This window comes from Cebidichthys violaceus, unplaced genomic scaffold (genome assembly GCF_023349555.1).
Source record: "Cebidichthys violaceus isolate CVI_PGR_0920_01 unplaced genomic scaffold, fCebVio1.0.p SCAF_498, whole genome shotgun sequence".
Taxonomy (NCBI): Eukaryota; Metazoa; Chordata; class Actinopteri; order Perciformes; family Stichaeidae; genus Cebidichthys; species Cebidichthys violaceus.
In genome coordinates this window covers 7,566-30,883 of record NW_027176703.1, presented here as the reverse complement: position 1 = coordinate 30,883, position 23,318 = coordinate 7,566, and the positions used below count along the sequence as shown (strand labels likewise).

Here is a 23,318-nt window from a genome sequence, read left to right as displayed (position 1 = left end):
GACGGATAATAGTGATGACTGTGTTGTGATGGACTAGGCTGTGGGGGGAGGGGGGGGGGGGGTGTGTGAGGGCATTTCGATTGCCGCAAAAAAAAAACAGCGTAATCACGTCTGGAGATCTGTGTGTTTGCATGCAACTCCACAGCTCGCAATCAGACGGCCACCGGACTGATTGAAGGTTAAGTAGAGTGCGGAGGATCACGTCGCCCGTCCTCTAATCTGTGACCGCGGACGTCCCCCCCCGTCCCCCCCGTCCCCGTCTGCCCATGCCTGAACCCTTTGCTACACCCGCCCTGGAGCCTTTCACCCAGCAAAAACCCCTCCCCCTTTTTTCCCCTCATGCCGTCAGCAGAGGACACATGTAGCTGTGTGATTGGCTAAAGAGGGTCCCAGATGGGGGTCACGCTGAGGTTCTTGGGCCTTGGCTGTCCAGCCCATCTGCTCCATTTTCCCTCGGGGGGTGGGGGGGTTCGGAACATCTAGTCAGGTTGTTCAACGACGTTCACCTCCCATTTGACTGTAGCCAACACCTAGAAACGCCCTCTACCCCCCCCCCCCCCACACACACACACACACACACACACACACACACACACACACACACACACTCTGTTCCCCTCGCTGCTAGCCCATTGTGTCTAAACTATGCGGAAGCCGTGGTGCGAAACTAGTGGTATTGCATCCATTACCTGCCGATGCTTCAAGGCTGCCCCTCGCCAGGCGCCCGGGAAAGGATGCGTACAGCAAATGTGGATCCTTGCTGAGTACGGCACAAAGCAGCGAGCTGGGAAAGGGGAGAGTGCTCGATGAGGCGCGCCTGGAAAAGATTAAATCTATTGTTTCCTTGTCTTCCCCATAATGCATTCTGTCATAGGTAAAGCAGTGCCACACGTCTCTCTCTAATGCGTTCTGTCATAAGGTAAGCAATGCCAAGTCGAGGATGTTCTCTGAAAGTCATCTTTTTTCTTTTCTCTCTCTCTCTCTTCTTCCCTCGTGTGTTTTCTTCCCGTAGTAACAGGGTTTCCCTACCCCGCCACAGGCGCTACGGTGGCCTATAGGGGTGCCCACTTGCGAGGTCGGGGGCGGGCTGTGTACAACACGTTCCGCACGGCTCCTCCGCCACCGCCGATCCCAGCTTACGGAGCGTGAGTATTTCAAATCTGCAACACCACAGTCTGACTTTTACCTGTGCCCATGCTGTAGTATGAGTATGTGTGTGTGTGTGTGTGTGTGTGTGTGTGTGTGTGTGTGTGTGTGTATACAAGACTTTCAGGCTCCAATTGACCCTTCGCTAAGCCCCGCCCCCTGCTAAACCGCTAGGCTAAAGAGCCCACACTGTCACTAACTGCACTCGCTGAATATATATATATATATATATATATTGTCTTTATTCACCGTTAGAATCATTAAAAAGCAAACGCAGCATGTGTTTACATTCAGTATAGCTCCAGTTGTTAGCGTAGCAGAGTACTAGCTAAACGCTAGTGAGAGATGTGCTAAGCTACTCTGCTAATGCTAGCTCCACAGTCTCAGAATCTAAATCCACTAAACCAGCGATTGCGTGGGAGTCTATACGGAGCGGAGCCGGATCGCAGTCGGCCTGCTTCCGATTGGCCAGTGCCAGTGTTCGGAGGGCGGGACTTAGCCGAGGGCCAATGATGTGTTTTGCGTCCACATGCTGGAGTTGTACATCAGAGAGGAGACGAACAGTGTCGTAATACGGTTTATTATTGCGTCCTAGTTTTATATATAATACTAGATCATATGTATGTATAGTCAACACATCAATGCAGCTTGTTTACAGTGATAATACCAGTCATCAGTCCTCTGCTGTTCATCCTCTGGGGAGGTGAATAACTCCCGTGTTTCCGTACGCTGTCTATTGACAAAGGAGGGAACTAACAAAGCCACAGGGAGAGCTGCAGAGAGCTGAGGAAGCGTATTACCGGGCAGATCTCGCCGGACTGTGACCGGGGTCTAACGCTGATCTCCCGGCTTTGTGCAAGCCGCTGCCTTTTTCTTTTTTCTTTTTTCTTTTTTTCCGCGCTGGCCTCTTATCAGCGGTGGTCTGTGTGGCCGTGGGAGAGGTCTGACGGAGGCCGAGCGAGAGGGGCCCCGGGTGTAGCTGTCTATCTGTGATTAGATCGGGATTCGTCTTACTGCGGAGAGACTCGCTGCCGAGGCCGGGACTGGAAATCTCTCCCCTCCCTCCCACTCCGGGGCCCTTTGATACCGATGGCAGCTGGTTGATTTATATAGCGGAGTCATGTGATGGAGCTCCATCGCTGCCTTCCTTTTGTCCTCCTCCTCCCCCTCTCTCCACCTCCACCTCCAGCCCTCCTGACACACCGGTAGCAACTGGAAAAGACAAACAATATGTTTTTTTTCTTTCACCGGAGCAGAAAATTGCACGGGGATGTGAAATGGTTGCACTTTTCGCTTTAATGTGTCATTCATTATTTGTGCGGCGGTACGCTGAAGCTGCTAAGAGCTGACCCCGGCGGATCCCTCAAACGGGGCGAAATGGGAAAGAGATCCAGCGCGCCAAACACAACCTAACCTAACGCCGCTTTCCTCTCCTCTGTCGCAGGGTGGTGTACCAAGACGGCTTCTACGGCGCAGAGATCTATGTGAGTACAGCTTCCTGTTCGCCTGCTTCCATGAAACAGAAGTAAAGCAGACACACAAAGAGCCCAGCCCCGGAGACACAAACGTGATCTCCTCAGCCCCCGGCGTTCTCTCAGCCCTCGCTGCCAAGCCGGCGGTCGATTAGGCCTCTGTCTGCCGTGCCAAGAAACCCAACAACAAAATCTAAAACCCCCTCAGCTCCTCCCTCCTCTCTCTCTGTTCTCTCTTTCTATGATCTCAGACTTTGGCAAAGAGGCAGACCCGGGCTCAATGTCCCGTGTCAAGTTAGGTCACTTCTTACTTTAGATTTGCCTCCTCCTTCCTCCTCTCTCCCTGTGTTTTTTTTTTCGTGTCTGTGTGCACTCTGAGGGTTTTGGCCGGGGATGTCCCCCCACCCCCCACACACACACACACACACACACACATGCAGGCCCGAGCGGAGCCGGTTCCTCCCGGCCATCGCCATGTGGGAGATAAGAGGAGCGGCAGCAGATAAAGGGATTAGCCGTCCCTCTGGAGCTTGTCCGTGCAGCAGGGCGAGGTCATATCAGCAGTTGGCCCTGCCGCACGAGAAAAGAAGGCGTGGACGGCGTGGAGATAATGCTGAAATTACCACGCTGCCCCACTTTGCCATAAGTCCAAACATTTGCGGCGGCGGCGGCGGCGGCGGCGGCGGCGGCGCGGCGAGGCGGTGGGGGAAGGATGTAATTTGTCCCCTTTTGATTCTGCTGATTTTTCTCTCCTGTCTGCTGAGATAGCGAGATGACAGCGGTGTGCGGCAGCAGTGACAGTTGCCTCTCACTTTCACCCTGACGGCCGAGGTGTCCGGCGGCGGAAAAAAAAAAAACGCCGAGAAACCCAGTGATATACGACTTAGACGCCGCGACCCGCGTGACGGGACTGTATTTCACTGGTTCCACCGGCGCAGACGAGACCCGGGCAGAGCTCCGAGAGACATCGTTCACACGCGTTCAGCCACCTCCAGGCTAAGTCCTGCCCCCCCCCCCCCCCCCCTCCCCCTGATGTCCCTTGACCGAGGCCTGGCCAGGTCGCTCCATCACTCAACCCGTCACAGCCACCACACACACACATACCCCCCCCCCCTACCCCCCCCCTTCCCTAGTGCTTTACCGCCATTAGTCATGGCACCGGCCGCTGCACTGCTTCAGACCAGGCCGAGTGTGCGTGAAGGTCTCGAGTGACCGAGAGGAAGCCGTCCCTCAGCCCCTCAGTGTCCTCAACGATCATTCAGAGGACGCCGCCTCGCTGTCAAAAACCAGCCGGCTGAAGCGCCGACGCTTCTTTTTTTTGGTGGTGGGGGGGGGGGGGGGGGGGGGAATAGTACATTGAAACTGGATGCATTCACATATAAAACACACTCTACATGCATCGCATGTGCTGAAACATGCGCACGCTCCACCTGGAAACCCAGCGGCACGACAACATAACAAATGTTTCCGCGCCGTCGTGTGCAGGACTTGACAACGCGGGAGAGTGATTTATCGGCCCCGTGTTTGTTTCGGGCCGTTGCTGTAATCAGTGCGGTCCCGGAAGGCGCGGCTGTCCCACAGGAAGTCTTCCCACCTCGAGTGCCGTGACTTCCTGCCTCCGCAACGGAAAAAAAAAAAAAAAACCCTGTGACGGGGGAATTGGAAGCGAGACTCTCAATAGCTGTGGCCCCTGACCTGATTTTCACGTGCAGCCGTTGCCTCTCTGCATCACTCCCCCCCTCCCCCCCCATGAGTTTAAAAATGAATGAAAACATGCATTATTAAAAGCCACCTATCCACGGTGTGGACGCAGATGGGCACACACTCCACTGGCACTAATAGAAAAACAGTGGGAGAACGGCTTCATTTCTCAAAGAGAGTAATAGCGGCACTCCACAATGAGGTCTTTAATTCCTTCCCCACTCTGGCAAATGAATACGCCGGGTTCTGACTCCCCCGACGGTCCGGCCCCCGTCTCCTGCCTCCTCGCCTTCATTTGCGAGCCAGGAGGGGGGTCGCCTAACGGGAAAAGGGTCTCTTCAGTAACGTTAGAGGCTCCTCAAGCTCAACAAAGAAAGGGGCTGAATTTGGGGGGAGAAGCTGGCTCAGCGTGGCCGGATGAGCCCGTAGTGTGATAATCGCCATACGTCAAACAGCACCCTCTGGTGTCTGGACGGGACCCTGCAGGTGGGGCAAGACGATCAGAACGCTGTGCGGTGACATTTACCCACCGAGGCGATTTAAAGCTCTAGCTGTGTCCGTGTTGTCGTCCCCGTGTGTCTCTGAGATCTAACCTTTAACCTGAGCTTCATCACTGATTAACACCGCATGTGTGTGTGTGTGTGTGTGTGGTGTGTGTTTGTGTTCCTTACAGGGCGGCTATGCAGCGTACAGGTTCGCCCAGCCACACCACCCCGCTGCTTACAGTGACAGGTGAGCGTCCCTCATTGTGTCGCACGAGGACTCCTGAATGTTTAAAGACGTCATTAATTACACGCTATCAGAAAATCAATGCGGAACCACGGGGTGGTCTTAATTAAAGGCAAAGTCCAGCCTGAACCATCTGATTAATGGACGGGCACTTTTTTAACGCGACGTTACATAAGCTTTTATTCTGCAATCCATCGCAGGGATTGTCAGAAGAAACGGAGCTGAATAAATAAAACGTCTGCTCCGTGTTCCACAAGTCGTTCAACGGGAACTTCTATTCAGAGCAACAAGTGACAGCGAGTGACCGGAGTCCACCGGCAAACACACTTCATCACAGATATAAGGAAACATCACAGAGCAGCAGCGTCTCCGGTGGAAAAGACAATGGCGTTCCCCGTACCAACCAGACTGCGTCGTGAATTATGTTTTTCGACGTGGAAATGTGTCGGATTACGTTCGCTTTTGACGTATCGCAAAGAAGTTTTGAGTCCGTGGAAGTCTGCAGGAGCAGGAGGAGGAGGAGGAGGAGTCAAAAAACACAAAAAAACTAAGTAGTTTCAAACCATAAATGCTATTTTTACTAAAGCTAACCTAAGTAGCCAAAACCTACCGAAGTCCCACGTTTCAGCCGTAACCCGGGAGAGGACATATGTCTCCGTCTAATGGAGAGTTGTGGTTAAAGTGTAAAGTGTGGTTTCACAAGAGACAGATGTGCGACGATGTGGAGGAAGCAAACGGTGGATTCTTTTCAGTTTTAAAGCTGCACGTCTGACCGTAGACGCAGAGCGTCGTGTGATGAATGTGAACCGCTTCGCCAGCATTTTTTACAATATTCTGTGTAGGTTATTTGGGGTTTTCATGAGTTTTTCTTCTCCAGTTATCTTATCTATTAGGCAAACCGCCATATTCCCTTTTTTTTTTTTTTTTTTTTTAGCTCGGAGCTAAAAGAACAGACACACACACACACACACACACACACACACACACACACACACACACACCGAAAGAAAAAAAAGACTAACCTTGTTGGACTGGATGAGAAAAGCGGTGATATATGTCGTGACTCTGTGCTTGTGATGGGAGAGTGGGTATATCACTGCGGTATTTATGAATGGCCTCAGGTCTGTGGAAGGGAGACAGAGAGGGAGACAGAGAGGGGAGAGGGAGAGAGAGGGAGGGAGAGGGACTCTATCACTTCTGAGCGATGTCACTCCGGTTCAGGTGCGCTCTCCGTTTGAGGAGGCGTCGCTGATTCATTTGGGGCCCCTGAAAAGCCGTTGTCAGCCGGGGATGTGGGCTGGTTTGGGAATCTAATCTGGGAAGGATTGAGCGTGTCACTTGTGATAACGTACACCCGGCCCGAGAGCCTGAAGATCATATCGATAATGTAAGATTTATCAGGCCTTCGCCGCGGCTCGAATTATGAGCAGCCGTGCTCGGCGAGAGCAGAAATTGGACAGCGGCTTCTTCTTCTTCTTCTTCTTCTTCTTCTTCTTCTTCTTCGCTTTAATTCCCGTTTCTCTCGCCTGTACTTTTTCCCCGAGATTTAATGTAATTCGCCCGCAAGTTGTTTGTTTTTGCTTTGTCTGTTTGTTTCCTCTTTGAATAAGCGGTCGTGCTCGGCGGATCAATAGGAGGGGTTTTTGTCGGTATCGTTTCAGCAATACCTTATCGGACTTAACGGGCGAGGCAGTCAGACAATCATAAAAAAAAAAGAAAAAAAAAAAGAAAAAAGGTCACCGGGATATTGTGGAAGGCGTGTGAAACCAGCCTGCAAAATAAAAATATGAAACATTTATTATCTGCAAAAGCCGACGGTGCTCACCGGCTGCGTTACCAAAGCCCTTTAAGTAACTCGACAGAGGGCTGAGGTGCGTCACAGAGAGGAGCCGCTCACGGCGTGGAGACGCCGCCGAAGGGCTGACCTTGTGCCGGGTTGGTTTTTTGACCGGTCAGTCAGTCGTCAGCGGCGCCACTCTGGTGAGAGTCATTCGGTAGATGTGTTACCCTTTAGAGGGCCTGTGGGGTTCGGTGCTCACTGAAGATAAGAGGACCACGGAGACTCCCCTCTCCCTCCCTGACCATCTCATGGCACCGGCCTCCTCCCCAAGGAGCCGACAGCAGCCGTTCTGATTTCACGTCCTGCTCCTGACCTTCGGGGCGCTGCCGGACTCCAGCGAACCGAGCCGCGTTTAGATAACTCAATGTAGCTCATGAGGAAGAAGAAGAAGAAGAAGAAGAAGAAGAAGGCTGAACGTCTTGTTGTCTCCTTTCCTTCCTCTCTCCACTTTTTCCTTTTTTTTTTGTCGTATTCCTGGTTGACTTGGTGCCCTCAGTCCTTGGCTGGGTGTGCCTTATCTGCTCCGTGCAGACCCTCATTTGCAAGCGAGCATTGAAGGGGTGGTGGGGGGGGGGGGGGGGAATAAAAAATAAAAAAGGGAAAGTAAATAGAGGAATATGTGAAGTCGAATAAATAAATAAATGAGGCAGACACATCTTGTCCTGTCTCAGAAGGAAATTGGAAGGATTAGTTCCGAACCAGCAACAATGGAGAGAGAGAGAGAGAGAGAGAGAGAGAGAGAGAGAGAGAGGGAGAGAGAGAGAGAGAGAGAGAGAGAGAGAGAGAGAGAGGGAGAGGGGCGTGAGCCGGTGAACAAGAAGAGGGCGAGAGACCGAGCCCTCCAGCTCCTCCTCTGCATCCTTCCCTCCTTCCCTCCCTCCTCATTACCCATTCCATCCACCCAATCAAGACGACAACGAGAAGACGAGTATAATTCGCCGACCTTTGAACTCCCCTTCTTGAACCACCTTGTATTGTAATGCAGGAAGCCCAGGAGGCCGAGGGGGGGAGGAATTGATCGCGTTAGACACTTGAAAGAAGTTGACTTGAGGGGTTGCGCAGTACAACAAGCATGCGTAAATGCCCCCCCCCCCCCCCCCCCCCCCGTCAATGATAGATCAATGACCGTGTTCTCTGTGCCTCCCGTTGTGCAGCTATGGCAGAGTCTATGCAACAGCAGACCCCTACCACCACACGATTGGCCCTGCCGCCACATACAGTGTGGGGACTATGGTAAGTCCATGAGACCGCCGCCGCCGCCGCCGGCCTTCTGTCTGCACCCTGTCTGACACACACACACACACACACACACACACACACACACACACACACACACACACACACACACACACACTCCAAAATAAAGACCAGAGACTGCAGCGGCCGCTGGTTTTTATTTATGTATTTATTCATCCATTGGTTTGTTGTTTTCTTTGTCATGCTCTGTGGCGCTCCCTAGTGGAGCTGAGCGGTTACTGGAACCAAAAAAAAAAAAAAAACACACCCGGCATGTGGGAAAATTGGCTCAGACGTTTAGTGCAACAAACTCATGTTATGCCGCCTCATGCAATATTAATTTGACACGAGTTCCTTCTGAAAGGAGAACGAGTGATAACGGCCGTGTGTTAACATGAACGTTGCATCTCAACATAAGCTTTCTGTTCATTCTACGTCACTCGTTGGATCACTTTTATTTTTATTCTTATTTTTATTTTTTTTTCCCCATTCAGCCAAACCAAACTTGAAGGGATGAAGTTGCATTTTTAATGTCTGTTTTTAGCTAGCTTTTGCAGCTACTGTAACATCAAAGATGAAAAGTGACGATAAATAAAAGAGCGTCTTATTTTATTTTTTTTTAAAACACAGAGAGAGAGTTTCTCTTTTTGGTTTTCACCGTGATGAGGGGATGGGACCGGGGCTCACAGACCAAAAACCTCCAGATTAAGGACCATCAAACGCATGCAGCAGTGTGCCGTGGGACGTTAAAAAAGAGAGAGAGAGAGAGAGAGAGAGAGAGAGAGAGCGAGACGGAGGGAGGGAGGGAGGGAGTCTCGCCCTCCCCTCTGGATCGGAGGCGGGCTCTCAGCTTGAGAAATTACTCAAATTTACCATTCCGGCATGCATGCGATTTTTCAATAACATCAACAAAAAAAAAAGCGAACAGTTCCCCGGTGCAGCTGCTAGCTAAAAGCTTTCATTAATTAAGACATTTGTTTCTTTTTTTCTTTTTTTTCCTCTTCATTTACTTAATTAAAAAAAAAAAAAAAAAATGTGCTTGAATGTTTTTTATTCTTTCTTCTTTTTTCCTCCAAATTTCCTTCCACTCCTCCGACACTTTGATCGTCCTCTCGATGAAAGACTGGATTTGGCCCCTAAAAATATCAGAGCTAATGTTGTGTGTGTTGGGAGCTCAGGGACCCGGACTCCTGGGGGGGGTGGGGGGGGTGGGGGGTTGGAGGGGGGGGGGGTGTTGAACAAATGGCGGGGCTGCTGGGAGCCGGGCCGTGCAGAAGGCCAGCATCGAATATACAACTGGTGGGCTGAAGAGAAAAGACCAGTTTGGTTCCTAATTCTTTAATCATATTTCATGAATGCTTCTCCAGCAGAGAGGAGTCTTTTTAAAGCTATACAATAATTAGTTCCTCTGAGGTTGAGGTTGGAAATTCTCTTTACTCGTTTCACTGAAGCGTCTCGTATGGATGTTTTTTCGTGCGAGTAAGAGGGCTCCCCGAAATTAGGCAAAAAATTACCCTTTGAAGACATTCAGTAGCCTTTGGAGTTTGTCTGAATTCTTAATTGCAGCAGAGCCCCCGAAAAGATGAGAGGAGGGACTGTGAGTGTGTGTGTGTGTGTGTGTGTGTGTGTGTGTGTGTGTGTGTGTGTGTGTGTGTGCAGGTGTGCATGCATAGGCCCACTTGCATGCTTTATGTGTGTGTGTGTGTGTGTGTGTGTGTGCCCTAGATATCTGGAGCATGGTGCTAAATCTTAGGGCTGATCTCCTGCGGTGGTTCGCCTCCACCGGACTTAGAATAGCAGCTGAGACTAAACCTCTGAACTTCTGCTGCTTTGGTTGAATCTTTGATATTGTTACAGCCTGAAAAAGAGGGAAAGGGGAAAAAAAAGCACGATATCAATTCTTAATAACGTGATTAATTAGAGGAAGTACGTAAGCCCAGGCCCAGTGGTTCATTTCTTTTTTTTCTTTTTATTTTGCTTTGCTGCTTTTATCAACTTGCCCCAATTACGCTCCTCGTCCACCGATCCAGCTTGACTCCCGATGACCCTGTTCCTAACACACACTCCGATGATTGGCTTGAACGTATCAAACCCACCACCACCACCTCGCCATCGTTCCCGTTATGAAAACCCACATGAGTAAACCTGAAATGGGGGGAGAAAAGGAAAAAAGGAAGGAAATTTGTGGAGAAAGAGAAAGCGACTAAAGCTGTCACCTGAATACTGATTGGTACTTTTTCATCTTTGATGTTGCAGGCTAGCCTATACAGAGGAGGGTACAGTCGCTTCACTCCCTACTAAAAGAAAGAAAGAAAAGCGAGAAAAGACAGAGACATTACCCCCCCCCACCCCCCCACCCCCTACCCCCCAAAAAAACTATCTTTAAAAAAAGACAAACACACAAAGGCCCGGTCCTCGGTGGAGAGCTAAATCAAACTAAAAGCTTCCTCCCCCCCCGACACCCTCTACAACAACTCTATTTGATGTCATCATTGGTCTGCTCTTGTTTTGTATTCATTTTGTGCTTTTGTTTTTTTTTCTTCCTTTTTTGGAAAGTTTTATGCACATGTGCATTACCTTGATTGCTGTATATGGGTGCTGTGTCACCATAACCCAATGTGAGCCTACTGCAGCACGCATGATGCATGCTCAGAGGTGTGTGTATGCAGGCCGCTGTCATCTGACTAAGAATACACTGGGGCATATTTTGTTTTTATTATATACTGTATATATATATATGTATATACATACATGACAAACAGGAAGCGTACCAGGTGGGATCAGCTGATTCTACTTCCCCTCCTGACAGAAACAAATCACGCTGACTAACATGCCTCGGTGATTCTTAGTTCAAAGACGGCACCGCTCCGGTTGCTTCTGTCCTTTTCTTTTCTTTGAAACCTCGGCGTGTCCCTGCTGTAGTGCACTCACGAGCCGTACTCGGTGGGACGACAGCATGCGGAGTAAAGCGGGTCACAGAGGTCAGGACGCTCTCTCTCTCTCACACTCTCTCTGTCCGGCTCCTGCAAAACGACCGACCGCACCTTTATATGCAACTGTTCCGCGTCGGGACGACGTCTCGTTTTAAACACGTCCAACGTTTTAGGGAAAAATGGCGGCAGCAGCAGCCTGGCTTCGCGTCGCGTCATCGCGCTCGACGGTGATTTCTTTTTGTTTAAACTTCACAGAACTGATTGTAAGTGAACACAGACCAAATGAACCATCGTGCTCTTAACAGTACTTAACAGTACTTCCTGCTTGGTAAGCGGACATATTTTATAAAGCTACTCCAGGAATCACAGAAGACGACTTTTTAAGTCAACTCGATTAAAGTTCTAAAATTGGTGAAGTTCCCTTTTTATGACCGATAAATTAATAAAAGTTAGCGCCGCATGTTCTTCTGTCTGTTTGTGTTTCTGCTCGATGTTACATTTTGTAGATTTATTTGCGATAAATGACGTTGTGTTTGAATGCATTATAACATTATATTTACAATATAATGCAGTCCAATGAAACATCACTATAAATTACAAAAATTACGATTTATTACGAAACCATTCTCTCAGATTAGTGCAAATTAACATGAAGGAAAAAAAATGCCCAAAACGTTATTAGTTCCAGCTTTTTATTAGAACCGATCAGATATTAATTAATAATCTGTAGACTGATCCCAGTGACGGCAACTTCTTAAACAAAATACAACAAAAAAAGGTGTAAATGTACTGAATTGTTATTGATTATTGAAATGATGAATGAAGCACGAGGTAAAAACTCTTCTAAATTGCTTGATTAAGTCGGTTGAGTTATAGATTATAATGTATCTATCTATCTAGAATAGTTAAGCATTAAATACCTGCGTCCCTTTGTTATCATATCGTTTATTGAAATCTCTGTTTTTACGCATTTCACAGATTAATTAGGTAATCGCTTCATCAAAGGATTTAATTACAGCGTTCCCCCCCCAAAAAAAATCCAGCCGCTGAATAGTTGCATATGAACGTTTTTGCAGAAGACACGGTTGCGTCATCCTCACTGATTCACCAGATAAACTGTACTCACGGTGCACCGAACGGCTTCCACACACACACACACACACACACACACACACACACAGAGTTGTGACACAGCACTGAGTCACCGGTCTCTCTCTCTGTTTTTATTTTTTAAAGCATTGCACAAAATGTTTGACCTCAGGATAAGCTAACTGAAACTCTCACCACGTCACAATTCACTGTTTCATAACACGACCAGCAGCTTTTTGTCCTCTTTGCAACACGGCTTTCTACAAGAGACGCTTTTCTGTTCAAGCAGAGACCCCGAGAGGGGAAGATATAAAAGAAAAAAGACCGTACTGTTGTCTTTATTAAAGCTACTGTATTATATATATATATGTAGACATATACTGTATAACTCATTTTACACTGCATATACACACACACACACACACACACAGTGAGATATTATATAAAAGCACCCAGGAGACGTAGTGTAAATGTGTGCAGAGTGCAGCACTCTTAGTCCACATACAGTGGTTGCATTGGCTTCTATTCCAACGTTGCGCTACGTGAGAGCATCTCTGTGTAGCCGTTAGCTGTGCAGAGTTCAGTGCAGCTATACGGAAATACAAGTCGAAGCTATAGCGCAGATAGTATTTCATTTCTATGTTCGTGGTCTCAAAAGAAAAACAAAACAAAAAAAAACAAGTTTGTTGCACTTTATTTGTTTTCAGCTTTTTCAAAACTTTACGAGATGTAACATATTTATATAAAAAATATATAAAAGCTAGTTATGTTTAGTCGAGATGTTAAAATTATATAAAGTCATGTTGTATATCAAAAAAAAAAGAAAATTAAAACCATAATCTCTCAAGAAAATCTTTACGTGGGTAAACAAACAAACGTTCTTCCTTTTATATGCTCGTACGTATACGCACCGGTTTGGGGTTTTTATAGTATAAAAACAAACTTTGATTATAGATTTTAAACAACATGTCAGAGCGTCTGCAGGAGTACAAACTCTGCAGAGTACACGACCACGATTAGAACGCTAGAAGACTGGGAAGAAATAGAGTTAGTTTTCTGATCTGAATGTTTATATATACATATATATATATACATATATATATATATATGCATGTATATATATATATGTATATATGTATGTATATATGTTAGTGTGTGTGTGTGTGTGTGTGTGTGTGTTGGTGAAGACAGAGAGGAAGTGAATGCAGTTTGCTAACATGCTAAAGTTAGACTTCACTCTGTGTCCCTGTAATAACATCCTTCATAGCTCAGCTCCGTTTACTTTAACTTAATGCAGGTTATCGTACGTATAACAGTTTCATTTTTTTTAATCCAGTATGTGGAGGAGCCGTAAACACTTTACAACTTAATGCAACTTTTCCCACAACTATAGTCTCAAACATCAGAACAGGTACAGTCCAGATGATCAGTTTAGTCATGAAGCACACACTGGTTTGAATATCTTTTGGTTATAAAAACTAACATTAAATACGGATTTGCGCTCTTTGATTTAAAATGTGTCCCAAATTAACAGTGTAAGTTTAGAACTACTACTTAGCATATACACTGACATTCCAACGTTGTTCTTGACATTTCAAGTTTTTATTCCTGAAATGCAAAGTTCAGGAAAAGTCACAGTTAAATTAAGAATGATGTACAATGTACAGAATCCACGTATGTATTTCCAGGTTCCTCCACTGAAGATCGTTTGGATATTAATTGAAAGTACTAAAAAAAACAAAGAACTGCATCAAAATGAGATTTTCATCTCTAAAATGTTTCCTGGTAAATTGATTCCATCTTTAAATTATAAATGATTAATGATTCAAACTGTTTCTGTAATTTGCTTTGAGTAATCACCCCGTATATATCGAGGCATTAATATAAGTTATGTAAATAATCTGCTCGATTACTCACAGATCCAGCAGTGTTCCTCTGCTTCTCAATAACCTCCCGGATCCCAAAAGTTATCCTCAAAAACAACAAACATCTGCAGTTTTTAATCGTGTGCGTCGGCCCGTTACAGACCGACACACCTCTCTAGTACACTGCTGTTATCACAGGGACTCTGAGTGCTGTCGTCTGGAACCGGTCTGCACGGGTTCCTCTACAGTTTACAGAAGAAGTCAAAATAAGCGTCTTAACTGCTTCAGCGTCAAAGAGGAAGCGTGTAAATAACTCGTCGGTACTGTCGAGGTCTGAGCGTAGAGTCGGTCAAAAAGTAATTTTAAATGTGAATTTATAAAACAAACACTTTGATATTTTTTTTTGGGGGGGGGGTTAGTTTGCTTTTGTTGTATTCCATAACCAGCTTAAATATGCAACCAGACCTCTATTTGATCCGAAGCATTTGTTCGTACTTAATTAATAGTAGTAATGAGTTTACACAGCAGCAGAAAGTACTCGATATCCATCGTTTGTATTTTATTCAAGTATTCGCTGAGCCCTGATAAGCTGGCAGGTGCATTTATTAAAAAAAAGATTTGTACAAAAGAGAACCAAGCAAAAAAGTTACAGTACTTTGTAAATACATTTAAATGTATATATACATACACACACACACACACACACACACACACACACTATATCGCAATTCTCTGAGTAATGTTTTATATGTATTCCTATATGAAGTGGGGTTATCTGTGTGTTTTCAATTCAGCTGAACTTGTTCTTGAATTGTATGTAATTTCTATAATGAGAATATATTGTCTGAAAGGTGTAAAGTCATTTTTTTTTTTTGGAGGATTAATTTCGGAGGTAAAGTATACTATTATGACTTCTTTTTTTTATTTTTCTTCATTCATGAATTATTTCCGTTGTCGATATGTGACATAAAAGTAATCTCTGATTGTTTTGAGTGTCAGAATAAAGCAGTTATAAGAACATTATGTCGTTGATGCTGTTGATGTTTGGCATCAAAATCTGATTTTGGGGGTTTTATTTTGTTGTATGTTGTGCACGTTGTTTGTTTCCTAAAAGCGTTCACTCTCTCAGCCCTGTAGGTGTGTGATGCTTTCAAATAGGGACAATTTTAATTTTAATTCAAATTGTAATTTAAATTTAAATTTTTATTTAAATTTAAATTTAAATTTAAATTTAAATTGTAATCATGAGAGCTCAAGTTAATGAAAACATGATCAAATGAAGAAAACATCTTTCCACTTTTCCACACAATATTTATTCCAAATATGACAATATTCTTGATTTCTTTCGGGGTGATGTAAACAGCGTTATTCCGTTTGGATATTCTGAATTTGGTTTTATTTTCCCGACTCAGACATGTTGGGATGTGTCGATATGATTCTGATTTTAGGGGGATTCTTGGACGTGTATTTTTCAGAATTTACGTCTCAATCTCGTTTTTTTTACCGCAGTTTGGATCACCGGCCTCTCTCCTGTAAAAGGTCAGCTGTGTGTGATGCAAACAAAGCAGTGTGTTGTAAAAAGAAAGGCTGGAACAAAAGCTGCTAAACAGTGACGACGAGGGGACTGCAGGTAGAAAAGTGAGGAAATGAAAGTTACTTTCTCGGCTGCATATTAAATTAATATCCGTAGTTTTTAAAAAAAGAGCTAAGTAGCCAAATTGTCTATTTGGAATATGCTGTGGATGTAAACGTAGCCCTGCATATTAAGAAATATTCAGTTTGATTAAAAACAAGCTCAAACAAAAGAGCTGAAAAGACACAAACATGAAGTGGAGGAGACCAAGCTAACGCAGTCTCACGGCAGTTTGACATTACGAAATGAAGAAAAACACGTCTTTAGCTTTAAGAAAACCGTAATGAAGTTAGGTTCATAGGCAACAAAACCACAACATCACTTCAGTTCACCACCATTGCAAAAAAAACAAACCATTTGCATGGCTCGATATGACTTGGTCTAAGTACACAAATGCATCTTTCTGTAATCTGGGTGAAGCGACCCTTTAATGGGCTCCAGGTTTGCTTCCTAAAGATAGACTCGTTTCAGCACTCAGCACCGCGCTCTGATACCTGAACTAAGCCTCCCCTGAATCCTTTACGTCGGCGGGTGATTAATATATTTGTCTCTGCAGCTCTTCCAGTTCTAGGCTGCCTGTCAGCGAGGACTATATGTAGCTCTGGCTCCATTGTGCTCCCTCCCCGCTGAGCTATAAGACTGCGTGTGGATATTTCCGTATTGGAGGTCCCCAGCGAGCTCTATAGGATGGATGGAGGGGGGGGAGGCCAGCTCCTCCATGAGATGGATACAAGGGGAGGCAGCGTGGACGCTGAGCGCGCCACGTGTTTGTCTCTCTAGATTCGGGGGTGGGAGGAGGAGGAGGAGGGGTTGTGGGGGGGGGGGAGTAACGCACTACAAAGGAGTTTCCAAATTAAGGCCTCGTCTTCGTTCATTTCTTTATTTATTTCTTTGTCAGAAGCTCCAGTTGAGCTGCCGGAGATCACTCCGAATTAGCGAGCATCTGTCATGACGAGGGTTCTGGGACACTCGCCTCCCTCCCCCCCCCCCACCTCACCTCACCTCATCCCTCCCCCTCCTCCTCCTCCTCCTCTTCTTCTATCCGGCTCCATTACACTGAGACTTTCACTTTGCACTGCCAAACTGCCGATCTCCACTTGTACGATTACGGAGCACTCTGATCTTTATTCTGGGGAGAGCGGCAGCACTAGTTCTTGGCAGGCGTACGGCCTCTGCTCCCCCGCTCCTCTTGTGCCACATTACAAGAACAACGGGAAGGAAGCCGTCGTCTCTCTGCTCTCAAACTTCTTCTTCTTCTTTTTTTAAAAACATTGTTTCCTCTCTGACTGTTCTGACTTACATTGTGAACTTTTCCTCCTTGGAACAAACAGTGTGTATATATTGCATAGATTGTTTCAGAGCTTTGCAGAGAGTTTGTTGTTTATTTCATGCATTATGTTTACTTGTATTTTATTTTTTTTATACTTTCTGTGACAAGATCCTTACTCTAGAAAACTTGTTCAGAAAGGAATAAACTTGCTGCTCCACATGCCCTCTCATTATATGTATATATATATATATATATATATATATATATATATATAATATACATATATATGTATATATATGAATATGAATATATGCCTGTTGTGACATTACATTCTGCATATTTACCAGTCTCCCCGCTTCTCTCCCCCTGTTTCCAGTAAATACAAAAGGAAGAGCTGTACTCAGTATTGATGGACATCACAGATGAAAACAACGAAGGGAGGAGAACTAGCTTTAAGAAAATAACACAAGAAGAAGAAGAAGAAGAAGAAGAAGAAGAAGAAGACGAGAAGGAGTCCCTCTACTGAGGCTGGCGAGGGAAGACGGGAGGCGTACAACGTGGCGCCGCGGCAGCGGTGTCGAAAAAAACCAGCCACAAACTTGACAGACGGAGTGAGCCAGTTTCCACCAGGGACCACCTTTTTGCCGGGTAGAAAAAAGACAGAGAGAGAACGAAAAAGTGTCCCGTTATTATAAAACATTTTATTTTTCTATACTTTTGTGATTTACAATGGTAACAACAACAAAAAAAAAAGTGTGTATAAAGCAGTATATATGTACAAATCTGTTTTTATGTTTTTTGGTAAGGGAGGTGAACAGTTGGCCCTTGATGCTGATTCTGTGGTATGCAGGAAGGAGGAGGGAGGAGCCTCCCCCCCCTCCTCTCTCTATGGCACACTGCTGTGTCACAGAGGTCGTGTAAACAGAAGCGGAGCGGCGGGGAGAGCTCGGCGTACAGACGGACGCACTTTCTAACGCTGTACTTCCTGTGGGTGGAGTCAAAGGCCAGCCTCCTGGTCTCACTGCTCCGCCTTCTTCCTTCCAACCCCCCCCCCCCCCCCCCCCCCCCCCCCCCCCGACCTCCTTCCTTCTTCTTTTTTTTTTTCCCGGGCTGGTGATGTCGCTCCTTCCTCCTTGTTTGCGGTGTCACTGGCCGGCAGCGCCCCCTACTGTTAGCAGCGTCCACCCGTGGATACTGTCGTGATGTCACTTTCTCCTGGCAGCACCATTGGGCATCCCCGCCCTCCCCAATGGGCGCGCTCCGTCACTGGTTTACACAGCGGTTTTTTTTGGGGAGTGGGTGGGGGTGAGCCACGGCGGGACGGTGAGACGGTATTAAAAAGCCGAGCCCTCCCCGGTACACGCCCCTCTCCACGCCCCAGCAGAGGTTTAAATGACTTGAGGACTAGTTCGAGGAAAAATGGCGCAAGAAGTTGCCGACTTTGCTCACCTGCCAGACTCCGAGCCCAAGCCTTTGTGTCGCTCTGCACCGACGGACAAACTATCAGACCAACAATGATAAGGTGCGTACAACTACCAAGGATGCACGTTTCTACCCGACGAGAATAACTCATCAACGTCCATGTAACAAATTGAATTATAACCGAATAATCCCATTGTACTACATCAGCAGGTGCATAACCAAAACACAAGCCTGAGGCATATAGACTTATGTCGCTAGATAAAAAAAACATTTATAGAAATACAGTAGTGCCCATCCGACGGTAACAAGGAACGAGGGCTGAAATATGTCAATTTTTTTTTATTTTGTCAATGTATTCTGAGAATATTTATTTGTGTGTTTATTTGTTTTTGTTTTGTTTTTTGCAGCACTGAAAACTTTGAAAGAGGAAAAAAAGTTTTTATTTGGTGGAAGCGAAACCTTAATTCTTTATATCAGAAGAGTCACTGTAAACGTGTTTAAAACGAGAATGTTGGTTCAGTTCTTTGAATGTACATTAATGTCTAGGGTGTCCAATAAGTATGTATTCTTTTCCTGTATATAAATATATATACATATCTATTATATGGGCTGTGGTGATGTCAGGGAGTAGAGGGGGTGGGCAGGAAAGCCTCTGGCCCCCGAACATAGATATCAGACCCCCTCCAACTAAATATGTCCCTGATATTTACTGTAACATGTGATCATGTGTTATATGATTGAAAGTGTGATGGTGATAGTGTGAACTGATCTCCCCTGAACCCCCCCTCCCCCCTTTAACACACACACACACACACACACACACACACACACACACACACACTCTGCGCAGATACTCATAGAGTGACAACACATGCAGATTTACACACAATATCACATCTTTGCCCCATCAAATGAAAAAACATCTCATCCTATTTTTACCCGACAGACACTTCAGGAAAAAAAAAAGAGAAAAGAATCACATCTGCGTTAATTTCAGCCCTTCATTGGAGCTGGGAAGACTTGCTAATTAGCGCAAAGGTGTTGTGGATGTCAGATAACAAAACAAAAAGTTTATGAATATTGATTTTTTTTCCTTTTTTTCTTACTCGAACCAAAGTATGATTTGAACACACACAGTTCTCAGCGGCTCTTTGATCGGGAGACAGCGAGACTCCGTGATGACAGCGGGGGCCCGGATGTGTAGTGACGTGACCCAGATTTTGATTCGCTCATCGCCGCTGAGGAAGAAGCTCGCTGCTTCTTCTTCGTCTTCTTCTTCTGCTAATATATATATATATATATATATAAATATATATATATATATATATATATATATATATATATAAAACGGAGCGGCCGCTGACGAAGCCCAGCTCGCAGCTTTCCTGCAGCAGCCTCGGTTTATGAACTGCTGATCTCCTGCTGACCCTGGTGGGCAGGCGCTTTTATTGCATATTGGAAATAACCTGCTGGCCCTGAAAAGAAACTTCTTTTAGTTTTATTTCTTCTTTTTTTTTTTTTTTTTGTATTATCAGAGGCGAGCAGGTTCGGGTGAAGCACAACTTTGTTTGAGAGTTCAGGGTACACTACTACTTAGTGGTGGTTTTGTGTGAATTGTTCCAAGAAGGTAACACTAGGTTAAGCTCCTGACTTCCTGTACAAAAAAACTACAGTGTGTACTGTTAATATCCTGTACAGTAAATCTCACCTCACACTTCTTGATTAACTTCCATCATATTTCAGGTTTGAAAAAAGAAAACAAACACAAAAAAAAAAAAAATAACTTGTTCTGAATCAGGGCTCCTACCCACGCGACCTCTGTTCATCTGTAGACAGCTTCTCATATATTACAAAGAATATCTATATCATGGCAACTAACTGTTGTGAAGTCTAATTGGGGTAAAGTCGGTCATTTGTTTCCCCCATGCAGCGATCACACGCAGGCTTAGCTTTTTTTTTAAAAAAACCTGTAAGGTTTGTATTTCTAAGAGTCGCGTGATTCATCTGGCCTACTTTACGGCGCTGCAGACTTGCGGTGGGTCAGAAAACGACTCGGGAGCAGGTTGGAGTTTTTACTTTTGACAGGAACTTCCTGGGAGGCGAAAAAAAAATGAAATACAAATCAGCTTATTGGTGGAGTTCACTGAAGAGATAAAGAACCACAGCTTTTATTTATTTTTGGCTTTGTTAACGTCGAGTCTGATTTCGTCCACTGAATGATCTATGCACTTTGCAACAAAACCACACACGTCACATGTGAAGCTGTTTTCTACATAGTATAGTTAGCTGGTAGTTTGTGAAATCTATTCTATATTTTCATTGCCAACAAATCCCATGAAAACTCCAAAAAACAACAATACTTTCTGACTTCCTGTCTCTCTCTCTCAGCACCAAGCCCATTGGTTCCCTCTAAGGATGTAGATCGATTAAAATGGCTCACAAAAAAAAAAGACAAAAAATCCAGAGCTGGGAACTGTAGTTTTTTTTAAACGGACGTTACTCCAACATAAGGAAGTGGTTGGAGAGTATGTAGACGTGGATGTCAGATATCAGGCCGACACTGTTTTCGTTTGTGCAAATGGAAATGCATTCCATCCACATTGAAGCTGCAGGAGTAGATGTTCTGGTCACTACTTTTGGGGACAGAAGAAGTCAACTACGAAAAGATATTCTCATTTCATTACCGTACGATGCAAAGATAACACAATTATTTTTGTTGGCATTCCACAACCACAGCTTCCACGCAGATTAACAGCAACAAAAATAATCTGTTAAAAACACACGGGATATTTTATTGCCTTAGAACTTTCTGTACAACCTGTTTCACATATTTTGATCCATTGTCAATATAAACAATATTTATTGGTGGGGTATTTTAATCTTAACTATTTAGTCTGGCTGGTCTTCCATGTTAGTAGCCGTACTTACATCAGTGGTCAGGTATGGATTTTATTCTTTTTGTTGCTTTTTTTTTTTTTCTTTCTTTTCTCCTAACTGTGGTTGTTTGTTTCTGCTTGTTGACACAGTTTTGACTAAACAATTTATTTCTGCGTCCAGAGAAGTTCTGCCTTTACAAAAATGTTAAGTTTGTCTAAAGCTCCAGCCTGCACCCTCAGCGAGGGTGGGGTGGGGGTGGGGGTGGGGGGGGCGAGGGGGGGTTTAAGCGACCCTCCCTTCCTTCCTTGTGATGCCTTCAGTATAATGATGTGGTCCTGATCTTCCTGAGCACAACTGCTTGAGCTGTGACACTTGCAGGATGTCCCCCTGCCCCCCCACTCCACCCCTCCACCCCCCTCCTCCCTGACCCCGACAGACCCGCCCCCATGCGACACCCTCCACCATACCTAGCCTTCTAGTATGTGAGTCGACTGGCCCTCTTTTGTAATCCTGGTGTTCTGTACATAATAACCCTCACCTCTCCTCCCCCCCCCTCCCCCCGACTGTCCTTTCAGGGGGAAAAAAAAACAAAAACAAAAAAACATCCTCCGACTCCTCGAAATCTTGTATTTTGTTCTAATAATGACAAAATTTATTTATAAGGATTTTTTAAAAAATCTATCTCTTTCTCCTTTTTGTAAATGTTCCAGTTAAATAAAGTTTAAAAATGTTAAAAAATTAAATGGATATATTGAAAGGTTAAAAAAATGTCTCTCTAGAAGTCCCTGCCCCCTCCTCTGGCTCTGTACTCTGAACTTTGTGTTTTTGTTTTTTCTCTTTCTGTATGCTTCTCTTTATGTGCTTCAGATGAAGAGTTCTATTTATTATGACATTAACGTTATTATAATTATGACTAATTATTAATATTATCATCATCCTCATCATCCTCATTATTATCATTAATAAACTTGTCTACTTCAGCCGCAGTGTCTCAGCGCTGTTTTGTGGTGATTGATGAGTTCTTGCGTGACTTGGGACTTGCGGTAAGACTGCAAAAAAAAAAAGAAGAAAATCCCACGACACAGCATCGCTGCATGTGAGATGAGCCAGGTGGAATGGGGCGGGGGTGACGCTCCCAGACCCATTTGTCTTGTGCCAAACCCCCTCCGGGGTTTTACAAGATGGAGAGCACCTGTCTGTCGCCGAGGCCGGCGTTTACCCAAGCGGGGCAAAGACAAACTCAAGACTGAATCCTGTGAGAGGAAAAAAATATAGACGCACGCCTTCAGGGGGGAAGCTGGAGACAACAACAAAAAAAACACACAAATGTAAATACTTCAGAAGATCGGTGCCTTTCCATCATTGTTTGACTTTGTTTAATCCGTTGAGCCTCTGCAAACAATGGGAGATGGGATTCTTTTTGTCACAGCCCCCCCCCCCCAAAAAAAAGGATAGAAAGAAAAGTTGAGAAAACACTTGTTTATTTGTGTCACTGCAATGACATGAGTATGTGCACAATGTGGTCTGTGAAAGTATTCAATACTATACAATACTATGGCATACTTATGTGACAAACTATACGATGACTTCTTTGTAATGAGATTTTAGGCCATACTATACTGTGACTTTTTACACATACTATACTGTGACTTTTTACACATACTATACTGTGACTTTTTACACATACTATACTGTGACTTTTTACACATACTATACTGTGACTTTTTACACATACTATAAGTATGACTTTTTACACATACTATACTGTGACTTTTTACACATACTATACTGTGACTTTTTACACATACTATACTGTGACTTTTTACACATACTATAAGTATGACTTTTTACACATACTATACTATGACTTTTTTGGACATTTCAGACATACAGTACGATGACTTTTTTTCATGAGATTTTTTTGACAACTATGACTTTTTTATGACTTTTTTTGACATGCTATACTATGGGTTTTTTTGACATGCTATACTATGATTGTTTTTTACATGAAATACAATGATTTTTTTTGACATGCTATACTATGACTTTTTTTGACATGCTGTACTATGACTTTTTTATGACTTTTTTCGACATGCTATACTATG

The 23,318-nt window shown here is 44.8% G+C and overlaps 2 long non-coding RNA genes across 2 annotated transcripts; both read left to right on the top strand.

Annotated features, from left to right (window-relative positions):
- The first annotated feature begins 67 nt into the window (after window positions 1-67).
- On the top strand, window positions 68-5,034 carry LOC137887264 (uncharacterized). Its single transcript, XR_011105042.1, has 3 exons — window positions 68-1,145; window positions 2,591-2,630; window positions 4,993-5,034. It is a non-coding gene; the product is annotated as an uncharacterized lncRNA (long non-coding RNA).
- LOC137887263 (uncharacterized) lies at window positions 5,033-22,193 on the top strand. The gene is made up of 3 exons (XR_011105041.1): window positions 5,033-5,051; window positions 8,043-8,121; window positions 17,291-22,193. It is a non-coding gene; the product is annotated as an uncharacterized lncRNA (long non-coding RNA).
- Window positions 22,194-23,318: the final 1,125 nt, after the last annotated feature.